Source organism: Tupaia chinensis, unplaced genomic scaffold (assembly GCF_000334495.1).
Source record: "Tupaia chinensis unplaced genomic scaffold, TupChi_1.0 Scaffold000235_1, whole genome shotgun sequence".
Lineage (NCBI taxonomy): Eukaryota > Metazoa > Chordata > Mammalia > Scandentia > Tupaiidae > Tupaia > Tupaia belangeri.
The window spans coordinates 5,346,739-5,353,521 of NW_006159713.1; positions in this window are offsets into that span (position 1 = coordinate 5,346,739).

Below are 6,783 nucleotides of genomic sequence, written 5' to 3' on the forward strand. Positions count from 1 at the left end.
ATTTCTTGCTTTCTGTTTCTCTCTCTGTCTTTCTGGTGAGCACACATGCCCTATAGCAAAAACCTCTCAAAAAAAAAAGAAGAAGAAAATGGAATCAAGACAGTGAAATGGCCTTAGCTCTAATCCCTGGCCCTGTGCTGAGCAAGGGTGGAATTTCCCAAAGATTCCTGCCTTTGGTGAGAGCAGCGGTCCCAGGACAGGGAGCCAGTAGTGACTGGCCAAGCTTCGGTGGGCAGCGAAAGCCTTAAAGGTTCCTAGGTGGGGCAGCTGAGCCCCCACAGGGGGGGACTAGTCCGGGGCCACCCAGCCAGACTCTGGTTTCTTAAAGGGAAAGTGAAGATGCTGAGCTTATTCTCAGCGCATTAATCTTACCTGGCCTGTCTGTGCCTGTGTTTACTGAGAAACGGGCAACTGCTATGCCAGGCCAGGGAAGAAGCTGGCAGGGTGCTCTTTCTTCTAAATTATTTTAGAAGCTGAACCTCACCTTGTCTGCACCGTCTGCCAGGGTGGAATTTTGGAAAGGGACTGGCACAGGGAGACAGGGTCTGTGCCACCTGCTTCTGACAAGTCTCAAGCGCGGCCTCTGTTCCTTCCTGGTAAGTGGGGGCTGGACCAAGCATGGAGTCACAGAGTGGCCCGAGTAGGAGCACATCAGCATGTCCTTCGCAGGAGCCCTGGGAAACGTCCACTGCCCATGGTACCTGTGCTGAGCCCCCTCCATACGTCATGTCAGCCAGTCCTCACCGCAACGCCACTAGGTGGGAACTAGCCCTGTTCCCACTTCACGGATGAGGAAACCGAGACTCAGGCAGCTCAGCTAGTTGTGGTGCAGCTGGGATTCAAACCAGGTGCACTTCCGCCAAAGGCCATTCTCTAGGCCACCTTACCATCTTCAGTTCCATGAAGTGATCCAAGAATTACCTCACCTCTGATCGATGTTTGATGTGTATAATTTTAACATATCAAAAGTGTGCAAAATAAGCAACCGTGCCGTTGAACCCGCGTGGGCCACAGTCCCTGAGATTCCTTTGTTCATTTTTGTCACCTATCACAGCATCAGGGGTCAGTCCCCTGAGGGCTCTGGCTGCAGATCTGACCCCCACCACTCCATCCCCCTGCCCGTGACTCACAATGATGTCTCCCCCTCTGACAAACTGCAGACGTATCTGGAACACAGTGATGTCCAGGAGGTAGATGAGGTCACACAGGTAGTCCATGAGCAGCCAGAGGTGGATGTTGCCTGGCGTCTGGTAGGGGAAGGCCCAGCGCACAGGAATCAGCCAGCAGTTCCAGTTCCAGGCCAGCACCACGAAGAACAGCCACAGGATGTACATCAGGTCTGGGGGAGGGACCAGGAACCTGCTAGGACAACAGCCAGAGAGGGCCTTCCCACCCGGGGGGAGGGGGGTTCGCTTCTTTCTGCTTGTCTTCATTTTCCTTCCAGAGGGACATTTGTCACTGTGTGAGTGTGTAAAACTACCTTTGCTTTGAAAAGAAACCATGGGCCATCTGGTGGCCTAGTGGTTAAGATGGCTGGATCTGACATGGCCAACTGTGCGGTTCGAGTCCTAGACCCCACAGCTTGAAAAACACCCCAAGTGTCCTTGCATGTGTGCCCAAAATGCCGAAAAGAGGGAGAAATGGAGAAGGGATTGTGGAATGATCGTCTCCCGTGAGGGGTACTTCCTTGCGCTTTCTTTCTCTTTCTCCTGGTGAGTGCACACATTCTGTGGCCAAACTTTTTAAAAGGAAATAAATAAAAAGAAGTCACTGCTAGGCTCTAGGGCGTTGGAGTACTCTGAGAAGGGGAGACAGTGCTTTATGAGACAATAGGCAGCTAACTAGAAAATCCTTTTGCTTTCATTCTTGCTTCAGTAAGTTTGGAATAATAACGTGTGAAGGATGGACAGCTGGATGGGCAGACCAGTGGGTGGATGCTGGAGACCCCTGCTCATTTAGACTTCCTATGTGACCTTGAAGAAGTCCTTCCCTGGCCCCTGTCCTGCTCTTCACAGAAAAGTCACAGAAAAAGGTCACAGAAAAGTGGCAGGCAGGTTCTTTATAAACTATGAAGTGCTATGCACGTATGAAGGGTTATTGCTGAGAAGTAGGGAATGGTTATAAAGAGAAGTGGTGGAAATTCACTTCAGACACTGGAAGAACGTCTGTCCTTTTCTGCTCAGAGCAGCAGCTCCAGGAAAAAGCCAACATGGACTGATTAGAAAGAAGACTTGGCCGAGAGTCAGGAGTCCTGCATCTGCATTAATTAATTGTGTCTTTAATTGATGGACTTCTCTGTGCCTTAGTTTTTTCATCTGTGAGATGAGTATGGTTTTATTTGTTTGTTTAAAATCAGGGGAGAAAATGTGGAATCATTTATAAACATATGAGAGGTCATGAACCTAGGATGTCTGTGTCCTCTCACCCTACCTGTGCTTTTCCCCCATCCATCTCCCTCCCATTCTCCTGCCCTCTCATGCCAAACAGTGGGATCACCCACTCCTACCCAGAACTCACTGGTCAGAGGATCGATGCTCTGGGGGAACTGGTACTTCTTCCACGGGCGGCGTTTGAACTTGCAGCAGAGCATGTTGCAATAGTGCTCCTCCTCCGTCTGGCCCATCTCAGCTGGTTTTGCTCCCGGGGCTGGTTCAGGGGTTTTCTTGGCTGGGGCTGTGGGATGACATCGGTGGTCATCTGAATCAACACTGAGATCCAGGTAGAGAAGGCAGAAAGAAGGGTCCCAAATACAGATTCCGGAACCAGCGCTAAGAAGACTTAGCTGTTGCAGACCCTGTATGCAGAAACTGAGCTGCTCTCCTAGAGTAAACCCCACAGCTCCCTCTTCAACAATGACCCTAACTGCTTCTCAGCAGCTGCCCAAAATGAGGTGTTTCTGCACAAGTTGAGTGTTTCAGCTCAGTGTCTGCTTGTAGGTCTGTGTTTAGTCACCCTAGGTTCCCTGTGACAGGTCAGGGCTCTTTGCAGTCATTGTTCCCATCACCCAGGTCAGAATACTGAAGGACACAACAAAATCAGGGAAACATTGATCCAGGCTTCTCAGAGTAGGGATCTCAGCTCCTCCATCTCTAAAAAGGAAGACTGGATAGGACAATAGCCTCCTAGTACGTCTATAATGATGCTTTGGGTGACCTAGGGATTGGCTCTTATAGGTTCAATATGGCTGCATCTCCAGCTTTAGGACTGTGAAGTCAGGCTCTGCTAAGTCTATTCTGGGCACCATGAATTCCAAAGCACAGCTCTCTTTTGGAAAGACAGAAAATCTCCCTGATGAGAAAGCATATTTCTTCTTTCCTCTCAATGCCTTGAAATAAAGGAAACTTTCAGGTTGCACCATAAGAACTCTCAAGTCTTCCAAACCTCTACAAAAATGACTGTCCAGTTTCAGAAAAGGCTGTACTTACCATCTATGTGTAAGATCATGAAAAATATACCACCTACCTACAGTAGGGAAAAAAAGCAAAAATGTCCACAAAGGTTCTTGTCCTTGGGGAAAGAGCCAAGAACACCTGGATCGTTGGTCAGAACTTTGATCTTCTTCCCATCTTTGCGTACAATGCCCCAAATCCAAAGAGTGGGTATCTGGGCTTCTCTCATGCACCCCAACTATTTCTCTGGTGCCACCCTCACCACGAGTTGATAGGAAGGCTTTGGAATCTCCACCCATCTCTGCCCAGTGACTAATCCCAGCTTCAGACTCACAGGGCTTGGGACTCTCCTCATCAGAGGTGACATCAGGGTCAATGAGCTTCTCCTTCACCTTCTCTGTCCTCTCCTTGAAGAGCTTCACCAGCTCCTGGAGCCGGTCATTGATGATGGCGCTGTTCTGGCTGGCTGTGGAGGCAGCCCGGTCCTGGTCACTGTGGAAACACCACCCAAAGCTGAGTAGGTGAGCAGAAAGGAACCCTGTGCTCCCAGTCAGGCAGCATCAGTGTCCCACCCTCTAGCAGAGCCTGAAAGAGGTCAATTCTGCCCATTTCCTTCTGATGTCAGAAATGTTAGACCCACTTAATATCTCCAGGGAGAAAATTCAGCCTGGGAATAATGGCCAGGTCCTCTGGTTCAGTTGTTAGAAAATGTGCCACACAAGCTCTGATTCAGAAGGGCAGCTCTGAAAAAATTCCACTTATAATTTAGGGGGAAATTCTTGGAACTCTGTTCAGAATTCAGCAAAATCAGGCTGTTCATCCCAGTTTGGGGTTCACATGAAATACATATCCAAGGCAAACAGAGAGAAGAATGAGAAATACCTAGTGGAAAAAGCAGAGCAGACGCATTCGACTAAGAGGCTTCAAAAAGTTTGTGGACAATAAAATATGGCTGTACTTTAGTGCAAAAAAATTGAAACCATGCATAATTTTTTTCATAATATGCATTTTTCATGAACTTTTTGAAGGCCTCTCATGAGTCTTTTTAACCTACAAGAAGTTAAATTTATACAGGGGCAGAGACAGAAAGGGAGAAAATGAGTTTGCCTGACTCCATTTGGCATGTGACATGTGATCTGGGTAAGCTGAGACGGGTCTTGTGAATTGGCTGTTTGAGTAGCTTCACTGTGATTATTTCATTGATCTAAATAGAATGTTAGTGTTTACACTTTTCTTTTTAACATATCGAGGCATGGGAAGTTAAGCCAGCTACTCATTTCATGCTCAACTGAGGAGGCCAGGTTAGAGATAACCAGTATGAGAGTCTTAATGCAAGCAGCTTCGTGGATATGGTGGAAACACAGTCTGCCCTTCCCCCACCTTCCACATCCCTTCTCTCTCAGGGTGAACCATGGCTGCAATGGAGCCACCTACCCAGGGACTACACTTCACAGGTGGGGTCATGTGAGTTCTCAACATTGGAATGTGAATAGATGCAACTTTGGACCTCCTTCTGAAGAGAGGTCTGAAGTTCTTCCTCTCTAATGGTGGGAACCAGATGGAGATAGTGGCATCTGGAACCCTAAGTGATTGCACAGATCAGAGCCTTCCCTGACCTGAAACACACAACTAATGTCATGACTTGATATATGAAACATCATCTTGGGCCTTAAGCCACTGAACTTTTGGGGTCTATTTGTTACAGCAGCTTAACCTACCTAGCTAATACATAGGTCTCCATATCGACCTCCTTGGAGTTTTCAAGGGCAATTTTTATTATTACACTTGTTGTCTGCTCTATCCCTGCTCTTACTGTGACTCCACTGTCTACTAAAATGGACAACTGGATTATGAGTGAGGTTCAGTTTGTTTTTTTTCTGTTTCTTTATCTCTTTTGAAACCTTCATAATTCTATTAAGTATAAATCACATAAAATTGTGGATAGAACGAAAAGAAGGAAGGAGGAAGGACTGTCACTCTCTTGGAGTTAACCTAGAACTTGTAGCTAGAGAGTATGGCCACGATTCCAGGGCTGCCTGGGGCCAAGGTAGTCACCCTCAGCCAGGGCTACTCAAACTCTTCAGCAAAACATTCCCACTGGTTCAGTCCCATTGGGACAGTTAGATGTCAGAGATCAGGTCTCAATTCCACCACAATGGCCTCTAAACATAACATAGCATCAGAATCACCTGGAAGTCTACAAAACTGTGGATTCCTCAGAGCCCACTCTCTGAGCTTCTACCCAGTACAGCTGGGTGGAGGCTGGCAATCTGCATTTTCAACAGATTCCCCAGGTAGGACCCATTGGATATCCTTGTGTTCCTCTCTCCCTACTAATCCTTTCAGGGGTTCAGCACCAGGAGACCCTGCTGGTGGCTTCCCCGAGTCTCCCCTTTGCAAGGGGATCCATGCCTAAAGCCGCCTTCTCTCTGAGCACTGCTAGCCATAGGCACTCCTGGACCCAAGTCTGAGCCCATTTGGCAAGTTTTGCAAGATTCCTGGGGCAACCAGAAGCAGCCTAGGCAGGAACTCAGCCCTGTTTTACTGCTCGGATGCCAATGGCAAAGTCTGCCTCAGGGTGGAGGGCTCCAAAAACACTCATGCTCCCTCCACCCATCTTCCCCCACCCACTCATCCCCACCCAGCCTTCTGACTCTGAAGCCCCACAGGTGGCTCCCACTCACTCGGTGCCCTGCGGGGAGCTAGGGTCTGACCAGGCGACCACCGGGGACTCAGCTGGTGACAGTGCCTTGAGCTCTTCAGGCTCATCATCCTGAGAGGGCAACTTCTTCCTGCAAGAGCGCAGACATGGAAAGGGATTTCAACAAACACGGGGACAACAGGACAAGTACAATGATTGACCCCTGAAGATCTAGAGCCAATTCCTGGGTAGATTGCAGGGGACTAGGTGGTGCTTCCAAAGGGTCTTCATTTGCCTGGAGGAGGACAAAAAGGCAGAAGAGAGGGGCACAGCCACTCTGGACCTCAGTCTCCACATCTGTTCAATGAACTTGCATAAAGGTAACCATGTTAAGTTGATACCAGGCAAGCTTGCGCTTGCATCCTAGCCTTGCCCTTTGCCAGCATGTGATGTTGGTAAATTACTTAAACTCTCTGAGTCAAGTCCACGGTTCCTTCTGTAAAATGAGACTAAATCTACCCAATTAAATGAGATACTTATCACTCAGTCAGGTGTCAGTGTAAACTTCCTTCCCCCTCCCCCACTCCCAGACTAAACCACCTCCCTCCCTCTCCTTTCCCCCCACCCCACCACTTCCTTTATCACAGTACTCTTTCAGCTGCCAGAGAAGACATGGAATTCAGTCTCCAGCTCATCGAATGACCTTGGGCCACTCCTGAGCTTCTATTCCCTATCTGAAAAATAAAGACTAAA